A 26,509-nucleotide genomic window follows, 5' to 3' on the forward strand; every position below is an offset into this window, starting at 1 on the left:
GGGATTGGGAAGAGAGACTAGATAAGCAATTCATAGAGAGACAATGGGGGTATATGTATATTTCCCAAATATGCAACAAAATCTAGAAGATTTAGGATCTTTGCCTGGAAATGTTTATGTAGATATTTTTATACCCCAAGTAGACTGCAAATAATTTTTATTCAGGTGGATAGCAAATGTTGGAGGTATAATGGGCAAGAAAGAGGCAGTTGAGAACATATTTTTTGGGGAGTGTAGTGAGCTGGCAGACTTGGATTCCCTGCAGACTGCTCTGTCAGAGATGCTGGGTGAGCAGATTAGACTGAATCAGAATTGCCTAGACATAGATAAAGCCTTGCTGAGTCTAATTATGGTGGCTGCCAAAAAAGCAATTACTAGAAAATGGAAATCAAAGTCTAGACCAACTTTATTAGAAGTCGTGAATATAGTAACAGAGATAAAACAATTGGAACTAGGATCTTTAAAAAAGGGAAGGAGCAAACTACGTAGGAAAAAATGGGAATTGTGTGAACAATATATGCAGAGCAGGAACAAGGCTTAAGAGGCAAGATTTGAATAAGCCATATAATGCCTAACTGACTGTGACTGGATGGTTTATAAGTTATGTATAATGTTTGCAGCTACAGTTGTTTCAGTGCTGTCTGTGATGTACTGTTTGCAACTAAAGTGATATCTTGAATGTTTTTCGTTTATATAAATGTAAGATTGCTTTTGTCATATGTGTAAATTTAGTAAAGATGTTTGGGGGGAAAAGAGTCGACTAGAAGAACCAGGAGTAAGTTGGAAATGTACCAGAGACTGTAGTTCGGAAATGGAGATCAACAGGAAGAAAACCAGCAACTTGGAAATTTAGTAAATGTGGGATTACAGAGAGTCAGTCACATTTGTGCAATGTGGTGGAACAAAAAAGCCTGGAAATATTGGATTTTTCTTGACTTTGTTAAACTTGTTGGGGACTCCAAAGCTTATACCCTCATTCATGTCATTAATGTTTGGAAGACACTGGGGAGAGAGTAAGCGGAAGGAAAGAGGTAACTGTATGGAAAACAGTTTTTGTTCCTACCAGTATTTGTATAAAACATGACATACAAGTATACAACATGTTATAGTGAAAAGCTTTTCAAGTTATTTTTTGTGTGATAGGGATCCTGAAAAAACAGGTGCCCTTTTTCCTCCCTATCTTCTTTTTTTCTTTCTTGTTCTTCTTCTGTTTTAAGAAATGTTGGTACCGCAGTATAAAATGAGAAATTCTGGACAGAAGAGTATTGTGCAAGTAAAATTGATACATTTCTCTTCCTTTTGCATAAGGAAATGGCTGTGTTAAGTCCCTTGGCTTCATATAACTTTAACAAGTTATAATTGGAGGCAAGTAAACAAAAAAAAATACTGAATGTAATAAAAAAGTTTTCCTTTAGCAAATCAAGGTTCACAATGCAACATGAGAAGCTTATAGCTGAAGGCAACTGTGCATCTGGTTCTCGGGTTTCTCTGGAGACAAGCTGATAAGAACAATAAAAACAGAATACCTTTTTATTTCAGTTGCTTTAAGATGTTTTCTGAAAGCATTCAAGTTGTTTTCTACATCTGGGAGTGGAATAAAATAAGACAGACAGCACTTGTACATAGAAGCATAGGCTGTACCATGCTTCTTAGCATGGATAACCTTCATTATAGGTCATTTCAAGCCCGTGAGTGTAGCTGTCAATCTGGGAAAATTGTTTCTTTTAGAAGGGTCACATTTCGTTATTTGAAGATGTACATAGTTTTGTGTGTTTGTATTGCGTCAGTAGGTTATGGGGGTGTTATGGAAGTGTGTTTTTTGTTTGAAGGTTTTCTTTAAAACAAAAATTCTTGTAAGATGTGACATAGATTTAAATGGATATGGCAAGGAACTATATAAAAGATCAACCTGCCAAACATTACTGTATACATGTAACACAAAAGCTGGAACTAGACATTTTAAAAAGCTTCTATAAAGAACAGATGGGAATAATAACTTCTTAGCATAATGGCAATATTTTCTATATTATCTTTGAATTTGAGTGGTCTCACTGGTATATATAGCAAAGAAAGACTAATGAACTATATTAAAAGGTGCAGAGTGCAAATAGCTGTGGTACAGGAGACAAATTTGGAAAGAACTGAGCATGTGAATTTGTTAAAGAAAGGAATTCAGGATGGTTATTCAGCAGAATGTATGGGACAAAGGAAAAGGGAGTACTTATATTAATTGCTAGAGAAGCTCCAATAGTGATAGAGGAAAAAAGATAATGATAGATTGTAGTAGTAAGGGGCTGCTGGCAAAGGAGGATTGTGCTGGCATGTATTTATATTCTACCTAAAACTGCTGTAATAGAGCTTAAGAAAATTCTGCAAGAAATACTCCACTTTCAGCAGGGAATATTACTTCTAGATGGGGGCTGGAATTTGATTTGCAGCAGTGAGGAGTGCGGATGTATTGGGGGAATGGAGGGAAAATATAACAAAAGAAGGTAAATTTTTGTAGAAATGTATGAAAATGTTTGGTATAGAACACATGGCTTCAATAGTAGGAGCTGTGAGAGAATTTACTTATTCCCCAAGGCAGAAAAACTGGATTAGGCTACACAGAAATTATATTTCACAGGAACATCTGCATTTAATTGAAAAATTTGATATGCATCCAGTAACTGTTTCAGATCATGCATCATGAATCTTCTTCTTCTTCTTTCGGCTTTTTCCCGGTTAGGGGTCGCCACAGCGGATCACCTTGCCCGCACATTGAATGGCAGTGGAGTTTTACAGTGTCGAGTTGCCAGCCCGGCGCCCAACCTTCCACAGAAGGCACACTCACACGCACACCTAGGGCCAATTTAGAGTGTCCAATCCACCTGCAGCATGTCTTTGGGATGTGGGAGGAAACCGGAGCACCCGGAGGAAACCCACACGACCACAGGGAGGACATGCAGACTCCGCACAGAAGGCACCCCAGCCGAGGATCGAACCGGTGAACCTCTTGCTGTGAGGCGGCAATGCTAACCACTGCACCACCGTGGCCGCCCCCTATCATGCATCATGAATAAGTAGAATAAAAATGCTGGGTAATGAAGTAAAAAATGAAACAGTGGCACTTCCCACCTTATCTGTTAAACAGAGAGGAATTTAAGGGATAAGTAGTAGAAGTTATTTGGGAGTTATTAGAGAAGATAAAAATTTCTTCAGGAAAATATAGGTAGGGAGTGGGATCAAATGAAAGTGGAGTTTAAAAACAGGGTAGAAATAAAAGAAAGTGATATGCTTAAGAAGTAACCAGAATTATTTAGAGGGACTGACAAAGGTTGAAGTATTGCACAACGGGGGAATGTCACAGAACAAGAAGAGGTTCAACTACTGAGTGCTAAAAAGCAAATAAGGGACTACCTGGATAATATGCATGAGTTTTGAAAGATTGCTTGTAAGCAATTGTTTTTGATAGTAACTCCAAGGGACAAAAGCAAGCACAATGACTAAGGAACAGAAAGTAGTCATTGCCAAGCTTAGGGAGCATATGACAAGGAAAATAACCAGATATCCTGTAGAAGTATTAGAAGTATTTCGGAAATTATATGAAAATTTGTATAAAGCAGAACATTTAGAAATCCAGAAGAAATGCAAATGGGAATGCTTATGGAAGAATTAAATATGCCAAGGTTACAGGTGGATAAGGCTCAATTGCTAAGAGTTGGGACAGGAGGAGATGAGATAAAAGTGGTGATGTATAACCAGTCTACAGGAAAGTCTCCAGGAGTAGATGGTGTTCCTGTGCAAGTTTGGAAGCTAGGAGGGAAGAAAGTGATAAAGGTCTGAAAGATCCAGCTTCACATAGGCCCATGATTATAAAGTTTTTATATATATAATGACTAAAAGAATGCCAAAAGTGATGCCAAAATGTATACATATGGATCAGTGTGGTTTTGTGGAGGGGAGGCAAACAACATTAATAGAACAATGATGATCCAGAGGGAAGCAGAATGTAAATAAATACTGCTGTTGTTTATTGGTATTGATGCAGAAAAAGCATTCAACAGAATAAGCTGGGATTTTATGAGTAGGACATTGGAAACATTTGCATTCCTTGGCAAAATAATAAGGTTAATTAGGAAGCTATACGAGAGATCGGAGGTGAAAATTAAAGTGGGGAAGGTTCCTCTCAAGTTCTTTTGAACAGAAGAACCAGGCAGGAGTATCCTCTTTCCTCTTTGTTAGTTGTGTTTTATGTAAAACCATTGACAAAATAAGTGACTTGGAAATTCAAGAATCTAATTGGCATGGTAATCAGGAAAAGTTGGCTTTACTTGAAGATATTATTTTGTACCTGATAAAAACCACAAAAGGACATTCAGTGTTGTAGAACTTTCCGAGATAATTCTTGTCTTTTTTGGGATACAAAATTAATGAAGAGAAAACAAAGGCAAAAGCTGTAAATGATGTACTCACACATGAACTGGTTCAGCAATACAGACATTTATGGTGACATGATAAAATGGAGTACAAAACAAAAGACCACACTGAGGCACAGTAAACTTAGCGCTTTCATCCACTTTAATGAATGGTGTGTTTTTTTAGTTTCTTCGTTTGATAAAATGGAGTACTTAGGAGTATGGGTTAAAAAGAATTCTATTATGGCATTTAAGGATATGTCAGAAGAGACTCAACAAAAGATAATACAAAAACTGTGAAATTGGAAGCTATGGATATGGATAGCAAGATACAAGTAGTGAAAATGTTTTTATTCCCTTTAGTTGTATACACAGGTCAGGCATATTTTTATTAACCAGTGGAAAAATTTGTGGATAGCGATTAAAAACAGTTGAAGGATTTTATCTGGGAGGGGAAGAGGGCAAGAGCCAAATAGAACAAGTTGTTCCTTCCAATTAATTAAGATGGTAAGAGATTACATGATTTGAAGGGGTGTTTCAGAGCTACACAGTTAAGGCTCCTTTACATAGCACAAGCAAGAAGCTATAATTCAAAGTGGAAAAGGGATGATGATGTTGAAACTGGAGAAGCCCAAGAAACAAGGAAAAATAATTAGAAGGGGGAAGGTAATAGAATGGGAAGAGGCCAAGAATTCATTTGGACTGCAGGCTTAGAGATTGCCTTCCCTGTCGAGGAGTGATATCAGAGCTTTTACCATGGTTTGTGCGCACGACATTCTGTTCGCAGCACTGCTGCCGAAAATTAAAATGTCATGCACAAAATATAAATGGATGGGATAGTCTAATACACTTATGCGAATGCTGTAGTGCATTCCATTATCTGCACGGAGATCGCGGTACAGTGGGGATTGGAAATTCATCCATATCCCCCACTGTAGTGCGATCTCTGAGTTGGAATATATTAGTAGGGGGGTATGGGGGTGCACATCAGCTCCTATACGGCTATCACATGATGGTTTAGGCCACCATGTCGAGTCAAATGTGTTGACCATTTGGGTTGACATTGTGGCAGGTCGGAATGTGTGTTTTCGGGTATACTGTTCATTGTTTCGAACGGCAAATGTTTTGCTGTTCAAACAAAAAAATATTAACCAATCAGAGTATAGGCAAAGAGAAACAAATAGGGAGATCCTAAGTGAAAGACCAGCAGTGGTTGAGTTTTTAGGAGAATCTGTGATTAGTATGGTATATAAAATATTGCATGATAACTATAGGAATCCGTCAGAGGAAGTCATAAAGGATTGGAAGAGATTGGAAAGGCAGTTTACAAAGAAACAATGGGAGGGTGTGTATAGATGGCTCCCAGGTTATGCAACATAGTCTAGAAGATTTAGGATTTTTGATTGGAAATGTTTGCATAGGTATTTTTATACCCCAAGCAGACATCAAAGAATTTTTCCACAGGTAGATTGCAAATGGAAGTGTGATGGAGAAGAAAGAGGAAATTGGGAACTGTTTTGGAGTGTAATGAGTTCGCAGACTTTAAAAATTCCCAGCAAACTACTATACCAGAAATACTGGGTGAGCAAATTGGTGTAACTAAGGAAGTTGATTTTTATGGGCTGCGATACAGAATAAGGACTTGCACATTGTTCTGACTTTACATACTTTTTATGGTGGGGAAACTGTTGAAATTTTGTCTGCTGCCATCAGCACGTGATTTTTTTCTCCTTTGTCCCCTCTGCACACACCTTGTCATCACACACCAGGGTAGGAGAGCATTTTTAATCTTTGCAATATGTAGTTTTTTTCTGTTTGTGTAGTACAGATCTCGAGTCTTTTGATCATCGTGGAAAAGATCCCATGTTCATTTCTTAGGAAAGTCAATGCTTTCCATGTGTTCCTGGAGATTACAAGCAGTGATGAACAATGAAGGTGTCTCTTGTCAGTCAGTGGGCAAAATTGTAAGCGTTGCCATAAATGCTAGCTTTTTAGCCTAGCCACCCTTCCTGACCTCACTGAGAATGGCACTTGGTGAAGATGTCTAGTATAAGTATCAGCAAATGGGCTTCTTATTTTTGGGAAAACAAAGTAGTAGGAGGCTGGGCATAAGTCACACCTTCCCTTTGGAAGCTCCAACTTCAAGGTGGATTCAGATTCTGCAAGCTGCTTGTAGGCAAGCACAAGGGATCTAGCTTTCACCTGATAACGTTAGAGAAACATCAGTGGCACCCACCTTGGTACTTTTCATGTTGTCAACCCTGACCTTTACCACAGATGAACAGCTGGAGCATGCTTGTGTCTAGCCTGCATCTGTGGCCTTGAGGGCTCCGGCAGTGGACTTAATGGTGGCAGTTGGAATTTAGTCATGGTAGTGACAGTCTGAGTGAGACTGCAGTGCAGGATCCAGATTTGAACCCCACCTGCAGTTTCCGTAAGGTGAGCATTATTGTAATTCTGTCCAAACATGCGAGATGTAGGTGTTGGACTGGACTGTGAGGTGTCAATGGGTACAACGAGCAGTCACTCGTATCTTCTGGTCTCAGAGTTTGGAATGGGGATTGTGTGTACCAGTCTCATCCCAGCTTTCTTTCTTAAAGCAGAATCTCTCTCATGTCCTGACACTGGGTGTTTAGTTGGAAGTGGTTCCTCCATGCTTTACTGTTCAGTGAAAGTGGTCCCACTGAGGATGTTCCACCTAAGTCATATGGAGCTAGAAGTACTCTTTTTAGCCCTGGAAAAACTGTAGGAAGCTGACATCATAGACCTTCCTACTGTTGTCTGACAGTGGGTCCTTGGCATAGTATTTGAACAACACTCTCTCTTCCCCCTTTACTGACAGGTGAGGCATATCTGTCCTTTGTCCATAGACATAGGCATCACTGTTATATTTTGCATTCCTAAGGAACTGAATATTTTGGATTTATATCCTGATCCTGCAGCTGCAGACTTTTCCAGGGGTTTCAGGAATCCTGTCATGTTGGAGTCTTCCAGGGATATATTTTTTAGAGATTACCCTATTTCCAATTCGAGAGATGGGTGTCCTCCCCATTTTCTGCTCAGTTTGGTAGGTAAAGGCAAAGTAATTTAAATGGCTTCTCTTTCTTATGGAAATGAAGATTCCTTTATGCCCTTTCCCCTTTTCCTTTGGTTTCCGAGCCTCTTCACAAATTCAAAGAAAGAGCACAGATTTATCCTTTTCACCCCATAGTAGCCAGGAAGTGTGGGGCACAGTCATAGGCAAGTGTGTGGTTTCATTTTATCATCTCAATTACAGTGCAGATTAGTCCATTTCAAGCCAAGGATGCTGTACTCTGCTGAGGCTGTAACTAGCTTCACCTCAGAGTTTGACTTCCCATTTTACGTACTTTCTTCAGCTAGATCTCTCATTCAGAGCTGCAGAGATGAAGCTTCTAAAAGTTTTTATTCATCACAAATATTCTGAGTGGAAGAGGTATTCCATTTATGTAGAAAAATGTTTACCACATCAATTGGCTAGTTTGCTAGGTAACAGTGGATCTTTTTTTCTATACCAGTGAACAGATCGCAAAAGTTACAGTTATAACATTTGAACGTACCTGGCTTTTGTGCATTTTGCTCTGGGCATATTTAACTTGGATTGAAAATAATTCTTAAAGCTTTTTGCCCCTCTTTTGTACAAACACCGGGTGCTACCCAACAACCTTGTTTACTTCCGGACAACTTTTTAAATTTTTCCAATTGTTATATTTTTTATAGCTTTGCCATCAACACTGTTACTTATCTGCATGGACACCCTGTAGTTGACGACCTTAGGTTTTATAGCCACACAATTTTCTTGTTTTCTCAAATTCTACACGTCAGTGAATTTTTCTGTCACTTGTGGGATAACCTCTGCTTACAAATTTATTACATAAACTGACACTTTCATTCAAAAAATGTTGATCTTTTACTGTCTGTCTGTTAGCTGTCATAAGTTGTCCCTTCACAATATTTTTCTTTTAGGGTGCATATTCTTATAATCTAGATATGCATGGTTTTAAGCTTCCTTCTTAAATATTTTGGCTACTAATTTTCCATTCTCATTGAATGCTGTTACATCTAAATAATTAATGTTATCCAAGCTGTATTCGGATATAAATTTCAAAAAAGAATTGATATTGCTCATGTAAGTTAGAAAATCACTCAACATTTCTGTGCTCCCCTCCAAATTAAAAACACATCATCAATAAAGCATTAAAGTAATATAATATTATTTGCATAGATACTTTCAAAAATGTTTGTCCTTTCTCATCCATACATGAAAATACCTGCATAACTGGGAGCTGCAGCAGCCCCCATTGCTACCACATTAAACTGGCAAAACATCACTATTACATCCAATATTTCCATCAAAAGACAGACGGTATTACAGTTTGGAGTTAATTCCATCCTGTTTCCATATCTTTATCTTTAGGTATAACTGTGTACAATGTTTTTTTTATCAAGGGAAACCAACAAATCTGTCTTGCCTATTATTGTGCTATCGGTCTAAGCCTTGAAGTCAGATGAGTCTCTCATAAGAGTTGCTAAATTCTACAACTCTTTGTAGATGCTAGTCTACAAAAATTATCATAGCTTCAGTTTTACCTTTGTTCCTGGCAACTATGGGTTTGAGGGGCAGTTGTCCATATCCTTATGCACTTTAGGTAAACAGAAAATTCTACTGAATTTCGGATTATCAACCTTTAAATATTTCCTGACTTCTTCTGTTTATACTTGCACTTCAAAACCAATCCTCTATCAGGAAATCAAGTAATGAATATGCTTTTTTAACTTCCAAGTGGGAGACATGTTTGTAATAATTGCCACCTGACAGGATTTTATACATTTTAGTGTCATACATTTCTTTATCTAGTACTACTAGTGCATTGCCTTTATCAGCTTTAGTTATAAGAATATCATTGTTGTTTAACAAACTATAAAACACACATCATTCTTTTTCAGACATACTATAGTACCTAGCAACAGGTTTCTGAGGGATTATATTAGAAAGTTGAATTTTAAGTTCCTGTATAAATCTGAAAGTAAAAATGAATGATCTGAAGTAGGGACTTCATTTGTCAGCAACCTTTGGGTCTTGGATCCGAGCCGGCAACTTATTTTACAGCTATTGGATCCGAGCTCCTAGTTCCTCCCCTTACCCATAATCCCCTGCCAACCCTGATTGACCTCAGATCTAGTTTGCCGCTCTTAGAAGAGACAGCTGGATTTTAGAGCTCCTGCCGACTTATCAGATAAGTCTTCAAAAACTTGTCAAAGTAGAAAATTTTTTGATTTAATTGAACAGTGTGTGTGGTTTAGGATCCCTTTTCGTTAATTTTATTATTTTTTAGTGTAATTCCTGCCCTCGCTTGTGTTTTTGGGGCCTGGTGTGTTTGTGTAGTTTACTAAATACCTCTATGCGGCTTTTGTCCCACGCCACAGAGGGAGCCGCTAGAGCCAGCGGAGCGGGTCTAGTCATGAGACGTCAGGCCTGGCTCCGACATTGTGACTTTGCGGAGCCCTTTAAGGCGTCCTTTGCGAATGCCCCCTTTGATGGTTCTGCCTTGTTTGGCAAGACCGTTCGCGAGACACTTGTCCAGAGCGAAAAGGACGGGAAGACGTTGTCTGCCGTCGGAGTCCGCTTCTCTGCTCCCCAGAGGTCCTTCTCCAAGAACCAAAAGGGACAGAAGAAAATGTGGTTCCGGAAATCGCAACATTCCCATCCTGCTCCGGACAACCAGTCCTTCCGTGGCAGAGGAGGACAGGGAGGACGCCGCCCTAGAGGCAGAGGGGTCCCGAGAAATTTTGGGTCCAGAGAAACCTTCTCTGATCAGCCCACGCAGCAGCTCTGAGGGGTTGCCCGACTGCTCTACTCTGGAGGCAGTCAGGGGGTGCTTCTCGAAGCACCTGGCGGCTTGGGAGTCCATTACATCAGATCGCTGGGTGCTTCGTATCATATCCAGAGGTTACAAAATTCCACTGCACCATGTCCCCAGACTCAAAAACCTCCCCGATGTACAGCCCGATCAGAGGGAGGCGGCAGCTGCAGAAATTCAGCAGCTCCTAGAAAAAAGAGCCATCCAGCCCATCCCCCCAGATCAGCTCGGATTAGGGTTTTACTCCAGGTTCTTTCTGGTGCCAAAAAAGACTAGGGACTTGAGACCGATTCTCGACCTTTCACTCTTGAACCTGTCAGTAACCAAAGAAAAATTCCGGATGGTCACCCTTCAATCCATTCTCCCCCTCTTGTGGGAGAGTGACTGGATGTGCTCAATAGACCTCAGGGATGCGTACTACCACATTTTAATGGGCAGACGATCCAGGAGGTTTCTCCGCTTCCAGCTGGGAGCCAGTCACCATCCGTTCAGGGTCCTTCCCTTTGGTCTCACCACAGCCCCCAGGGTGTTTACCAAAGTGTTAGCAGTGATAGCGGCCCACCTGAGATTCCAGGGAATGCAGGTCTTCCCGTACCTGGACGACTGGCTCCTGTCCGCACCAACAAGGCATCTACTCTGCGCAGCCAGAAATTACATTCTCCGACTAGCTTCCCAACTAGGCATTACGATCAACATGGACAAATCCTCCCTTGCTCCGACACAAGTGATAGATTTCAAAGGGGCCAAACTAGATACGAGAAGTCTGCGAGCATTCCTCACTTCGGAGCAACTTCAAAACCTGAGGCTTCATGTGCGGGCCATCCTCCAATCAAAAACCCCTCCGGCGGAATTGGTCCTGAGGGCGCTAGGCTCCGTGGCAGCAGCAACAACTCTTCCATGCGCTCGTCTGAATATGGGGGTGCTACAGTGGAACCTTTTAGTCCAATGGTCCTTTCAGTTTCTCCCTCTCAGTCACCCTATCTCACTCAGCAGGGCCCTCTTATGGTGGCTCCAGACCCGAACCTCCATACGGGACGGCTCTTCTGCACGCCGCCTCCCCTCGCCACGGTGACCACGGACGCCTCTCACCTCGGGTGGGGGGGGCATTGCTCAGGCAGAGCAGTCCAAGGCACGTGGAACGACACAGAGACCTCCTTGCATATCAACGTTCTGGAGATGAGGGCGGTGCTGTTGGCATTGCAAGCACTTCAGAACCTTCTTCCCATAGGAACTATTGCGATACAGACGGACAACATGTCAGTTGTCTGGTACATCAACAAACAGGGGGGAACCAGATCCTACCCTTTCTGTCAAGAGGCCATGAGGGTGTGGGAATAGGCGATCTCCACCAACCGCTTCCTTATCGCAATGCACATTCCGGAACTGTCCAACATTCTGGCGGACAAGCTCAGCCGCACTATTCTTTCCCCTTACGAGTGGTCTTTCATTTCCCAGGTAGCGAAGTGGATTTTTGCCGAATGGGGGCAACCCTGCTGCGATCTTTTTGCCACTCCCTCAAACACAAAATGCTCCAGCTTCTTCGCTCTGATTTCCCCCCTCGGGGAAACCCCGAGAGACGCTCTAGTGCATGCTTGGCTTCCCCGGTCTTCTTTATGCCTATCCTCCCCTACCCCTGATGCTGAAACTTATACAGAAAGCCTCTCTGTTGGGGAGCAGAATGATCCTCATTGCCCCATTCTGGCCACGTCAAACTTGGTTCCCTTACCTGTGGTCTCATCTGGTGAAACCTCCCTGGATTCTGGATCCCATTCCAGATCTAATATCCCATCCCTTAGGTCTACCGACCCCGAATCTGGACAACCTGAAGTTGACAGCTTGGCTGCTCCAGTTCCACTCTTAGTCAGGACTCCCGGCATCTCTTCACCAGTTAAAGCCATCTTGGTGGCAGCACATAAAACCTTCCACTAGAAAAGTCTATCGCAGTAAATGGAAGCGTTTTTCCATCTGGGCGGAACACCATAACATAGATCCCTTCACGGCTTCGTTGCCGTCCATCTTGGATTTCCTCACCGGACTTTTTCAACGGGGAGCTAGCTGTTCTACGGTCAAGGTTCAATTGGCAGCCATTTCTCATTACCATGTGGGACACGAGACAGGTCCCTTGATGACTGCGAAATTATGTAAATCCTTCCTCAAGGGTACTTTCCTGCTCAGGCCTCCTGTCAAGGAAGCTGTACCCCCTTGGGATCTATCACTAGTACTTCAAACCTTGACTGCCCCTCCCTTTGAACCAGCTGCCTCGGCCGAACTTAAATACCTTTCCTGGAAAACGGCGTTCCTTGTTGTCATCGCTTCAGCGAAAAGAGTTTCCGAACTTTAGGCCCTTTGTGCGAAACCTCCCTACTTGATTTTTCATCAGGATAGAGTGTACCTCAGGACCAATCCCTCCTTTCTTCCTAAGGTGACCTCAGAAACCAATATCAATCAGTCCATTAACCTGCCAGTTTTCTTTCCTAAGTACCAGAATAAAGGAGAATACAAGCTGCATTCCTTAGACCTGCACAGACAACTGCGCTTCTACATTCATAGGACTGCTGGTCACAGACAATCCGATCAGTTGTTCATTTCCTTTGCCAAGTTCAGTTTGGGTAAAGCTATTTCTAAGGTCACCTTATCACGATGGATTTCACAGTGTATTCTTCTGGCCTATGAAACTTCGGGGAGGCCCGCACCTCAGGGAGTACGGGCGCATTCTACTCGCTCCTTATCTACTTCTGCTGCCTTTAGATCTAGAGTATCTTTGGATGATATTTGCTCCGCAGCCACTTGGGCCTCATCTCATACCTTTATCAACCATTATAAGCTGGACGTTATTTCCAGAGGGAGAGCATCCTTTAGCTCCGCAGTGCTCCGGAACATCCTTCCATGATGGCCGCCCGAGATTCAGGTAGCTGGGGACTCTGTCCCAAAGGTTGCTGACAAATGAAGTCCCTACTTCAGATTAAGTTATGTACTCACCATAACGTTCCATCTGAGTAGGTGACTTCATTTGTCTGCAACCACCCCCCCCCCTCCTTCCCCTGGCCTTCAGAAGTTAATTCTTGAATGTCCTTTCTTGGTCCCTTTCGGGACACTTTTGGTCTGAATTTTGGTATAAGGGCAAACTTGATCTGAGGTCAGTCAGGGTTGGCAGGGGATTATGGGTAAGGGGAGGAGCTAGGAGCTCGGATCCATAAGCTGTAAAATAAGTTGCCGGCTCGGATCCGAAGTCAGATCCAAGACCCAAAGGTTGCAGACAAATGAAGTCACCTACTCAGATGGAACGTTATGGTGAGTACATAACTTCTTATTTTATAAATCTAGTGTGCATAATCCAACTTTGAAAAAAACTGGAAATGCTTCTGATTACCACTGAATTGCAAATTATAGAATTATTTGACAAGAAACATGGGGAATAACAGTTTTCTTCCAACACCTCCCTGGAGCATCCCACCGAAGAGGTTCCTTGGAAGAGATGATGTAAAAGGAGGCACCCCAAGCTTACTATAAGGAAATACAGTGTCAATTATGAACTTAAGTTTGCATCCAGTTCAGCCTTCTTCAGCTATATTAGGAAGCTTAGAAGTAACTAACAATTTTATGCTCAACATATCTCTATTGGTACTTCCTTCTCTGACTACAAGGATATTGTCTATTAACTATTGTCATAATCTTATGAATAAATTGAATTCCAAATTCACTACACCCTCCTTTCCTTTTGTACCAACACTTCCCCTTCCAAAGTCACTCCCGATCATGTCCTTTTAGCACATTACAGGATTAAGTGTTAGTTCCATGGGTCCTGACAATATTCTTGGTCTACTGACAAGCACTAAGTGCAACCTAGCAAAACCACTCAAGTTTTTCACCCTGAGTTTTTCTGCTGGTTGCATCCCTAACTTGTAGAGAAAAACAGTTGCACTGCCCTTGCATAACGATGGCCCCTCTACCTACCCTGAGAATTACAAGCCTGCAAGTCTCAATAATAATTGCAAAGCTATGGAATGTGCTATAGCTGAATTATTAAATGGTACAAGTGACTTGTATCCCTAGATATGTACCATTTTGGCTTCATAATAACATGATCTTGTTTGGTCAAACTGTCGGAGTTATTTTAAAGGGTTACTGTGTGGCCATGGTTAAAGGCCATACATTCTGCTCTGCCTGCTTGGATCTTGCTGAGATTATTGACAAACGTTCCCAATGTAACATTACTCCATAAGTAGTTTGCTGAGTAGCTAACTGGTCGGGTGATTATACCCATAATGTTAAGGTTGAAGATACTTACTCTGTAAGAAAAAAGTCATTAGAGATATCTCCTGGGCTTCTGTTCTTTGGCATACACTTCTCTCATGTGAAAGATGATAGCAAGGGACTGTGGATGTCCAAGTCTACTGATGATTGCAGACTTTGGGGATGGGGTTTCCAAATGTCATTCTGATATTAAAATACTGCAGCAAAAGCTGCACCAGACAAAATGCATGGAGTGTAAATGCAGTATAGTTGTCTTTGGTAAATCTGCCATCACCACCACGTATAATATAGATAACATTCTATTTAAATGTGATCCAGTCCTTACAGATGTAGGTGACTTGTTGATAATGAGCTCTCCTTTGACGACCACACCTGCCATAATTAGAAAATCCTTCATCCAAGCACAGTTTATCCTTCATAGCATTTCTTCAAAGTCCAAGGTAATTTTAGATCTTTTTCATAATTCACTGTTGCAGCACTACCTCTTGTGCACAAAGTCAGTGCTGCAGCAGTGAGTAGACTACATGTACTGTCATGGTAAGTTTCTACACAGTTGTCCTTCACACCTAATCCTTCCCTGATTAAACTCCTCTTTGAATATAATGCCTGCACATACATATTACACATTCCTTACTGAGCACCTAAACCAACTTGTGAAAGCAGAGTATTTTCCTCACCAAAAAGATGTCAGATCTTGGTACCCTTCGCTACTCCGATAGACTAGACACAGTCAGTATCTATCTACTCAGTTTTGTATAGACTTTCAAGATGTGATCTCTGTTCAGCCTTTTGTGCTGTCAGTGAGCCAGCATGCTTAACTCCTCCACCTAAATTTATCAGGTGGCAAACACTTTTTCTGGAGACATAAACACTGCCATATTAATAATACCAGCAGACACAATAGGTACCTAATGCAGAGTCATCCCCCGATTTAGGCTGCCTTTACATATCAGAGGAGATGATGTTATTCGTGTTTCATTGTTGCAGTCATTACATTTGGGTAATCTGCTGGCAGGTTGCCCTCAGTCGGCCTGAATTCCAAAGTCTTGGGTCCTGTGTCAGTTGCTGTCATCTCTTCCATGACGTCAGGTCGCCAGGGGTATAAAACATGCAGCCAACGCCATTTTCTTTAGTCTTTCTTGCTGTGCAGTGCCCAAAGCAGAAGCATTTCGCAAGTGCCGGTTGGCCGACTGCTGAAATATTTGAGTTTGAGTTTCAGAATGGAAGTCTTCACTAAAACTAAATACCCCGTTGGGGAAGCTTTTTTCTTGCTTTTTACCAATGTCTAAAGCTCTGAGAAAAACTGAGCAATTACTAGTGTCATATGCAGCAGGATCAGAAGGAAAGGCTATTTCAAAGCAGACAATTTCAAAGTGGATAAGCCATTGCATCCGTTTCTGCTACATACACCATGGCAAACCTGTGCCCAAGGGTATTAGGTCTCACTCCACCAGGGCTGCAGCTACTTCAGCAGCCTTTCTCAGAGGAGTACCAACCAAGGACATTCTAGAGGCTGCTACTTGAAGTTCTGTTCACACCTTTACAAAGCATTACCATTTGCCTCTCTACTCTGAGTCCAGGGCAGGCTTTGCCACTGCAGTGCTTTATAGCCTCACCTAATGCTGTTTAGCTCCAACCTCCCAACCACAGCTTTGGGATTCTACCCAAATGTAATGACTGCAACAGTGAAACACGAAGAACATAGTACAGTTGTGTACACTTACCATAAATGTAGATGTTCGAGTGTATTCACTGTTGCAGTCCAGGTTACCCTCCCGCCATCCCCCAGTCATTCTGCTGTTTATCTTTCCTTCTCTATCTTCTGCAACCTATGTGGTGTATTTGCTTATAGATGAAGGTGAAGTTTACATTGATGCATGTGTGTGAGTCTGACATCGGGGGCAAGAAAAACTAAAGAAAATGACATTGGTTGCATGTTTTATACCCCTGGCGACCTGATGTCATGGAAGAGAAGACAGCAACTGACGCAGGACCCAAGACTTTGGAATTTCGGCCGACTGAGGGCAACCTGCCAGCAGATTACCCAAATGTAATGACTGCAACAGTGAATACACTCTAACATCTACATTTATGGTAAGTGTACACAACTGTACTTTCTTCGTATTTCACTTTTGCAGTCATTACATTTGGGTAATCTGCTGGCAGGTTGCCCTCAGTCGGCCTGAATAACAAAGTCCTGGGTCTTGCGTCAGTTGCTATCTCCTCTTCCATGACGTCAGGTCGTTTAATTGATTGTTTAATTAATTGTACAATTGGTTTAACTTGTATATAAGACCTGGTGGTTTTCATTTGTGTCATACTCCTGGAAGGCGAAGGCCGAGACGTCAGAGTTTTTGTATTTTCTTAAGAATAAATCGCGTTTGGTGAATCCTGCCTTGTTGTTTTTCTACTTTCTACATTTGGGTGCTGTTGTTCCTGTTGCTTCATGACTACGGATTCACTGGCTCAGTTTCCACGGGTGTTATGAGACACCATGGATGGATCACAACTTTCTTTGGATAGCTTTGTCAGCAATGCTTTGGACAGAGGTGAGAGGCAGCTAACTACCAGAACTGGTGTTGACAAAGGACACATATTGTGGGATAAATGGGAAGATGAACGTAAAAAACGCTTCCCTAATCCTTTTTGCAGTGTCGGCAGAAAGAACTGTGTACCAGATAATGCAGAACATAAGTCTCTTTTTGACAACTTAGAGAAAAAAATGATAAAAGAAACTGCCACCTTTTTCAACATATGTGGCTTACAACGCTATATTGATACTGAAACTACACCAAGGGGACTAAGGGCTTTTAAAGATCCTACTACGCCCTTTGATCTCTCTAAAGAATCAGAGGTACTGTTTCATAAAAGATGGGTGGCTGCAGTGCATAATTGCACTACACAATGGCTACACATTTTGGTAGAAAGAGACAGTTTAAAGCAGAAAGAGTTGTGCGCTGACATTAAGAAAACTTGTAATGATATTTCTAAAGGTGTATCCTCGTCCTTTTTGGATGACTTTTTGAAACAAAGGAATGATAAATTAAAAGATTACGAACTAACACTCATTGACCGTAAAAAAAGCAAATTAATAAGGGATTTGCGTGACTATGAGTTAAACAAGGCGTTTGTGTCAAGAACCAATCGTAATAAGGGGCGTAAACAAGTGAGGTTTCAACCGGAAGCCGACAGAGTACGCTCCTTGAACTCCTCGGCTTCTGCTTCAGAAAATGGCTATACATCTTACGAAGATGATGGATTGGACACTGACTTTCCACACTTGCCAGCAGCGGAGAATCCTGAGCATTTGAGACACAATTTTCGTACAGAAGGTCCGCAACAACAGAGAGATAACTCGCGGCACAAACGCCAGCGAGAGTATCAGGACTATATTCCCTCAGAATCGACGAAACGGGGAGGCTACAAGCGAGGAAGATGGTAGTGAGTTGTTCAACTCATTGAACTGTTATGTTGTAAATTTATCTAATTTTGAACTCAGTAATGATGAACTTTCAGTACTGAATTTAGGCTTAAAGTTTATTCCAACTGTGATTTCTAGGTTATATGACATGCAAATGGATGTATATAAATTTAGTCGCAAATTGTATCTGAAGTATTTCTTTAGTTCTAATACTAATGAGCAATGTGTAGACTCTAATTCTGATGATTCTAGCTCCAATAATAGCTTTTATTCTTGTTTGTCTGATGAATTTATTAACGCTTATATTAAGCTTAACACTGAAAAGGTTCCTTCAAAAAGTGATTTTTTTCCCCTGATTTCTAACCATGATATTGCTAATTTTACTAAAATGGTTAATCATTCCCTGGAAATGGGATATTATGAATTTATGTCTAACCACAGTAATATTGAATATAATATGTCGAAAAAGGATTGGAAAATATTAATGAACCTTAGCAAGAGAAATAATGTTGTTTTTAAACCTGCTGACAAAGGCAACAAACTGGTTGTCTTAAATAGTATGGATTATTTAAATATATGTATGCAACATCTTAAGGACAAGAATATTTATGAAAAATGTGAGATACATAAATATTATGAGGCTATATCACAATATAGTGAATTGATACATAAGGGTTATAGGTTGGGTTATTTTGAGATGAAAGATGTGAAAAACAAATTCCAAACGGAAGGTTGTAGGAAGGCTTACTTTTATTGTCTGCCTAAGATTCATAAAGGCCTTGACAAACTTTTGGGCCGCCCTATAGTTTCTGGTCATAATTATTTTCTAAAAAATATAGGCATTTTTTTACATAATTATTTAATTCCTTATGTGAAGAAATTACCTTCTTTTTTATTGGATGTTTTTGATTTTCTGAATAAAATCAAGGGTATAAAATGGAATCAAAATCTATATTGGTTGTCTGTAGATGTTAAAAGCTTATACACCAATATAAGCCATGACTTTGGGTTAGAGGCTTTGAGACGGTTTTTGGGCCAGTCACCTGTTTCTGAATTTGTTATAGAGTTAATATATTTTTCGTTAACAAATAACTATTTTGAGTTTAATAATACCATGTACCGCCAGAAACAGGGTACAGCCATGGGGGCTCCATTTGCCCCCATGTATGCAAATTTGGCCATGGGACTTTTTGAATATGAGTATATTTATAGACATAAGTTTTTTCAAGACTATGTTATTAAATATTATAGATTTGTAGATGACCTGATTTTTTTGGTAGAGGGGGATCAATCAATGGCTGCAGAATTTATTTCAGATTTGAAACACAACAGATTTGGTTTAGATTTTGATGGGTTAACTATGGGTCTACGAATACCTTTTTTGGATGTTATTTTGGACATCTCCAGTGGCTATAAATTAATAACCTCGGTTAACAGAAAGTTTGAAGGTCCAACTACTTATGTACATGGTACTAGTGGACATGTTCCTCATACCAAACATTCTTTACCGTATGGTGAAATGTTAAGATGCTTTAGACTTTGTAATGATGAAGAAATATTTAGAAATGAACTAGAATTAGTTTATAATTCATTTCTTGTGAGAGGATATAGTATATCCTGTATGGAGGAATGTCTGAATAAATTATGGGAACATATTAATAAATATAGTGGAGAAAATTTGATACAAAAAAGGAGATCTGAAGTTAATATTCCCAAAAAAAAGGGGAAAAAACAAATTCCTGGTGAAGACATATATTTTGTCACTACTTATGGTTGTTATACCTCTGAATTTGTTAAAAATGTTTCATTGTTTTGGAAATATTTTAGTTCTCTTAATGAGGTTAAATCATGGTTAAATGTAAATTTAAAATTTTCATATAGAAAAGGTAGGAGTATTAAAGATTTATTGGTGCGAAGTAGATTTAGTGTGCCTATAGATGGCATGGTGGAACAAGTTAGATTAAAAGGAACTTATCAGTGTGGGAAATGCAAGGCATGCAGCTTTGTTATTTGTAGTTTTAATCATATAAATGGCATTCCTTTTAATGTTCATGGTTGTTTTAACTGTAAAACAGAAGGTGTAATTTATGCATTATCATGTCCCTGTCAAAAGTTTTATATTGGGGAGACAAAAAGACCTTTCAAAGTAAGACTATTGGAGCATGTCAGGGACATAGTTAATGTTAAGAATGAGAGCCCTGTTGCCCAGCATTTTTTTGAAAAACACAATAGTGATGAAAGGTTGCTTAAAGCTTCAATTTTAGAGCAAGTATCTAATAATGATGCAGATATGTTTAGAATTAAACAGTTACTATTATATAAGGAAACTGTTTATATTTTAAAGTTTAAAACTTTATATCCAAATGGTCTTAATGAAGACTTTAATTGGAGAATGTTGTCTAATTAATTGATTCTTAATATATTGATTGTTTAATTAATTGTACAATTGGTTTAACTTGTATATAAGACCTGGTGGTTTTCATTTGTGTCATACTCCTGGAAGGCGAAGGCCGAGACGTCAGAGTTTTTGTATTTTCTTAAGAATAAATCGCGTTTGGTGAATCCTGCCTTGTTGTTTTTCTACTTTCTACATTTGGGTGCTGTTGTTCCTGTTCCATTTCTTCTGATCAGGAATTTTCTATTCCACCCTATGAGGATTCAGATGCAGAAGAATCCATCCCATCTGCATCTACTCCTGAGGATTATTCTTTTGGTGAAACCTTGCATACTTTAAGGGACCATTTTCATTGGGAGAGTCAGGATTTCTCTGAATCAAAAAAGAGGCTTAGGGATTTCCTTCTCCTTCCTCAGCATAGGCCTTTGGCTATACCTCCTGCATTAGACATTGTTTATGATGTGTTTTCAGAATCAAGCATGGCTCCTTATTCTCCCTACCTCCGGCTCCTAGTAAGCCAGACAGATATTACAGGGTTCCTGACTCCCACAAATTTCTATTCAAAAATCCTGCTGCTGATCCTCAGATCTCACAGGGTCCCAAAGATGTAAAGGCCTCTACAGCCAAAAATCCTACCCCCTCTGATAGAGATTCCAGGGCTCTGGATAGATAGGGAAAGAAGGTTTATACATCTGCAACCTTGGCAATTAGGGCCTAAAACTGCCAGTTTCATATGCTTAAATATCAGCAACATGTCATGGGCTTATTGAAACAGAAAATGATGTTGATTTCTGATTGTGTGGAAAATAAAGAATTACAGGAATTATTGCATGCAGCAGAACAGGTTGGAAAGCATACTTTGCAATGTGGTTTTGATTCCTTGGAGGCCTCTTGCAGGGCCGCAATTACTGGATCTGTAATTAGAAGGCATGCCTGGCTCAAGGAGCAAAATCTGCCTGATCATGTTAAAGCTAAATTGTTGGATGCCCCTTTAGAGCATGATACTCTGTTTGGTAATAAGGCAGAAGAGGTTTTAAAGAAAATGCAAGACAAAGCTAAATCTATGCAAACTGTAAAAGATTTCTTACAAGTGCAGCCACTCAGGTTCAGTAGGCACTGGCCTACTAAAAATCGGTCCTTTCCTGTGTCCAACAGAGCCTCTCAAGGCAAATCCAGGCATTCAAAAGGCTCTAGATACCAATCTCAGGGTTGTTACGGGTAAAAGCAATGGGGTGCCTCCACCTCCAAATCTGGAGGAAACAAAGCACAACCCTACAGTAAACCGTCTCAATGACTTCCCTCTACCTTCACCAAGCACTTGTCTTTTGGCAGCCCCCTTGGGGGGGAAATTAGCACTTCATGCTCAAAATTGGCAGTTAATTACCCAGGACAAGTGGGTATTAAACATAGTATCCCAAGGGTACAGATTTCATTTCCATACTTTGCCAATTCCAAACGGTTGGCCAGATCTGCCACAAAATCAATGGGCAGAGGCTCACGTCCCTCATGGATATGGGGGCTATTCAGCCAGTACCAGAACAGGAAAAAGGACAAGGTTTTTATTCAAGACTGTTCCTGGTACCCAGAAAAGACGATGCCTGGCGTCCAATACTGGACTTATCTATTTTGAACACGTTCCTGGACATTCCAAAATTCAAAATGCTGACTTTACAACAGATACTGCCTATGCTGGGCAAGAACGCTTGGTTAGTGATTCTAGACTTGAGGCATACCTGCGTATCCCAGTAAGGGAATCGTGCAGAAGATACCTCCGCTTCAAGGCAGGTTTTTTGCATTACCAATTCTCTGCACTGCCATTTGGCTTGTCTACTGCACCAAGGGTTCCTGGCACCAGTAATTGCATTTTGCAGACAAAGAAGTATACAGATTTATCCTTACCTTGGACAACTGTCTTATTCAAGCAGAGAACAAGGACATTCTTTTTCAATATCTGGCATTTGTAAAAAGGCTTCTAACATGCCTAGGGTACACAATAAACTAAAAGAAATCACAGCTGGTACCCTCTGGAATAATTACATTCCTGGGTGCAAGCTTGAATACAACTTCCCAGATGGCTTACCTTACGCCAGACAAACAAAGGCAACTGACTATTTACTTCAAACAGATGGCAACAAAAACCCAGTTATCTGCAAGACAAATTCTGCAGGCTTTGGGGTTCATGGCATCCTGCATTCTACTAATTCCATATGCAAGACTGTCAATGGTACCTAAAAAGTTTATGGCGTCAACATTGTCACAGTCTGGAAACAATGATCCCTCTCATCCCCTGCCTACAACAGGAGTTTCTTTGGTGGGCAGAGACATGTCACCAAAACAAGGGATTGTCATTCACTCTACCCCCTGCCACCCAAACCCTAACTACAGATGCATCAGACTATGCTTGGGGGGGGGGGGGGGGCACCTGGCAGGGAGATGCATTCAGGGCAAATGGAGCCCAAAACAAATGTATCTGCATATCAACCAGAAAGAGATGCTAGCTGTTCAGAATGCTCTGACAGCCTTCAAGGACTTGCTTCATCTAGGACAAGTACTGATAAAGACAGACAACACCACGGTTATGTGGTACATAAACAAGCAGGGGGAGGTACACATTCCTACCCCCTTTGCAGACTAGCCATGGCATTGTGGAACACAGCCTTGACTTACCAAGTACATCTTCAAGCTCAGTTCCTGCCAGGAAAACAAAATACTCTGGCAGACGACCTAAGCAGAAATCTTATGGACCCGCATGAGTGGAAACTGGATCCACAAATCTTCAACATGGTAACACAGAAATGGGGGAGCCCAGACATAGATCTATTTGCCTCTCCCCAAAATTATCAACTGGACAAATTCTGCACAGGGACATATCACAGACAAGCATGGAAAGTGGATGCCCTATCCTTCAGTTGGAAAAACCTATCAGTCTGTGCCTTTCCCCCTCTGCCTCTTCTTTCCAAGGTCTTACTAAAGGTCAGACAGGAAAAACCAAAAATGATTCTAATTGCTCCGGACTGGCCTCGCCAGCACTGGTACCCAATTCTAAGGAATATGTCTCATCTCCCTTCTTGGTACTTGCCTCAAATACCTCATCGACTGTCTCAGCAGAACAATCAAATTCTGCACACACAGCTCCAAACTCTGAACCTTGCAGCATGGCTGATCATTTAATTATTCAAACAACACCTCTCAGTAAATCTGTGATGGATGTCATTTTGGAAGCCAGAAGGCCTAGTACTAGAAAATCTTATGCTGATACATGGAAGTGATTCTATGCTTGGAACCAAACACAAGGAACAGACACAGCAAAACCAAATATCCCTCAGATTTTACAATACTTGACTGAGATGCTTGACAAGGGCCCATCTTTTTCTTCAATAAAAATTCATGCTTCTGCCATCTCGGCTCATTACAACACGGAGCCTCCCATCTTCTCTCATCCTCTGGTAAAACAGTATCTTAGAGAGGCCAAAAATTAAAGGCCTCCCAGATCATCACCAACTCCTGCATGGGACCTCAATTTTGTGCTGGAAAAACTCACCCTGCCTCCTTTTGAACCAGCAACTACTGCAGATGTAAAATTTTTATCTTGGAAAACAGCTTTCCTTTTGGCAATCACTTCAGCAAGAAGGGTTTCAGAACTACAGGCTCTCATGGCTGTGTGGAGCCTTTTATTACATTTCACCCATTCAGGGTGTCCCTCAGGACCAATCCTTCCTTTATGCCTAAGGTGGTATCCAGTGTGGCTCTTAACCAAACTATTCACCTGCCAACATTTTACCCAAATTCGCAGAACAGGGGGGAGCGGATTCTGCATTCATTGGACGTACACAGGCAACTAAGATTCTACTTAAACAGGACCAAATCTCTAAGAAAGTCTGAGCAACTACTGGTGGCATTTGCTTCAGGATCAGAGGGGAAGGCTATATCAAAACAGACTATTTCTAAGTGGATAAGCCACTGCATTCGTTTCTGCTACTTGCAACATGGTAAACCTGTCCCCAAGGGAAACAGGTCACGTTCCACCAGGGCTGCCTCTACCTCAGCAGCCTTTCTCAGAGGAGTTCCAACCAAAGACATTCTAGAAGCTGCTACTTGGAGCTCTGTTCATACCTTCACAAAGCATTATCATTTGCCTCTCTTCTCAAAATCCACGGCAGGCTTTGCCACTGCAGTTCTGCAGGGCCTTATAGCCGCTCCTAATGCTATTTAGTTCCATCCTCCCATCCATAGCTTTGGGATTCTACCCAAATGTAATGACTGCAGCAGTGAAACACGAAGAACATAGTACAGTTGTGTACACTTAACATAAATGTAGATGTTAGAGTGTATTCACTGTTGCAGTCCAGGTTATGAACCCGCCGTCCCCCTTTTCTATAACTTCTCTTTCCTTCACTATATTCTACAGCCTTTGTGGTGTATTTGCTTTTAGATGAAGGTAAAGTTTATGTTGCTAAAAGTGCATGCTGTTTATATATATATATATATATATATATATATATATATATATATATATATATAAATATTTTATTTTTATTTTTTTTTTTGCTCCCCGTTTGGGGGGGGGGGCACCTGACATCTGGGACAAGAAAAACTGAATAAAATGGCATCGGCTGCATGTTTTATACCCCTGACGTCATAGAAGAGGAGACAGCAACCGACGCAGGACCCAAGACTTTGTTATTCAGGCTGACTGAGGGCAACCTGCCAGCAGATTACCCAAATGTAATGACTGCAACAGTGAATACACTCGAACATCTACATTTATGGTAAGTGTACACAACTGTACTTTCCCTAGCAGTCTTTAAAACGAGGTTTGATGGCTGATCTCAATTTTACAACTAGGATATGTGGGAAAGTATACTTACTGGGGGGGATGTTATTAATCTCTCACCAGTTTTGGGTTATTTGGCCCAGCTTTTGATGGTTTCCTTGGCCTTAAGCTTAGTGAGAAACTATGAAACTATTTTTTAATTGTATTTTATTCAGCACTGGCTCTCATAGAGCTACATATTGTTTAAAAAAATACTTTTTTTGTTACAGGACTTAATTGGTTTATGGTGAGACATACTAAGTGTATGCAGTGTTACATTGTTTTTGATTGCATTACTGTGTCACATTGAACTCGTTTTAATCAGCAGTCCCTTAAATATCTCCTTGTTAAACCAAGAATAGTTCGGTCTTTGTCTAGCACAGTGTTTTACCACAGCAAGGTAAACGACACTGTTTATCATTTGGTGCTCTCTGCTAGTTTTGCATACTATTGTTATGTGTATACATGTGCTATAATTTTTTTTTTTTTTTTTTTTTTTTTTTTTTTTCTCCTTTATTCCATCATTTTACATATTCTGCTTGGGGACATCTGCATCTGTTTGAATACAGATCTCCCCCGAAACATCTGCTCCCGGAATGTGTTTGCATTAGTGACTGCTGTTATACTAAAAGGGTGTTTCTTGTCTTGCCAGAGGTTTGTCTGATTGTGGATTTTATATAAGTTTACCCCCCCCCTCCAAATCCAAATGTGATTTTCCTTAAATGTGCAATGTGTGTATGTGTATTAGTGAAAATGCATGGGGGGTATTTGTGTGGGAAGTCAGACCTCATGTTTGTCATAGTGAACGCATCTATATGTTGTTGTAAATGTGGTTTGCCTTTAGATATGGGTTGTGACTGAGTATGGTCTTCGGACCAGATCACTTGTCCAGTTAATAACAAATAATAAAGAAATTAAAAATATCCATTGCAAAAAAAATTCTCTCACAAGTTGGCTGATAGCGTATTTCCTTATTGCTTGTCAAGTAGTAGTTCTGAGCAATAATTCCATAGCACAACAAAATCTGCAGTAAACTGATTCTGGCCAAATATTTTTTCTAACTTTGGAAGCTCTTGTAAGTTTTGAGTACGTTTTAATCAATGTTGTTAAATTATTTTAGTATTTAATTCTATTTATAGCACATTTATGTAGAGATGCATACATACATTAACAACTTTCATAAAGGGGTTATATGCTTACAAGATTAACAGTGAGAAAGACGAGCTTTATGTGGATGTGTAAAATGGCCAACAAATCTTTGATGTGTTTGTACACTTATAATACAGTGGTCTGTTAAATTTTTGTTTATTTCATGGGTATTTTGAATTATACTTTTGTAACTTTTTTCCA

At 40.5% G+C, this 26,509-nt stretch overlaps 1 protein-coding gene across 1 annotated transcript in view; it reads left to right on the plus strand.

Moving 5' to 3' along the window:
- The window catches only part of ABCF3 (ATP binding cassette subfamily F member 3), a 1,867,236-nt gene that overhangs the window by 1,635,552 nt on the left and 205,175 nt on the right, over nt 1–26,509 (plus strand). The gene's annotated exons all lie outside the window — the stretch shown is intronic.

This window comes from Protopterus annectens, chromosome 4.part1 (genome assembly GCF_019279795.1).
Source record: "Protopterus annectens isolate FY-2018-M chromosome 4.part1, PAN1.0, whole genome shotgun sequence".
Taxonomy (NCBI): domain Eukaryota; kingdom Metazoa; phylum Chordata; order Ceratodontiformes; family Protopteridae; genus Protopterus; species Protopterus annectens.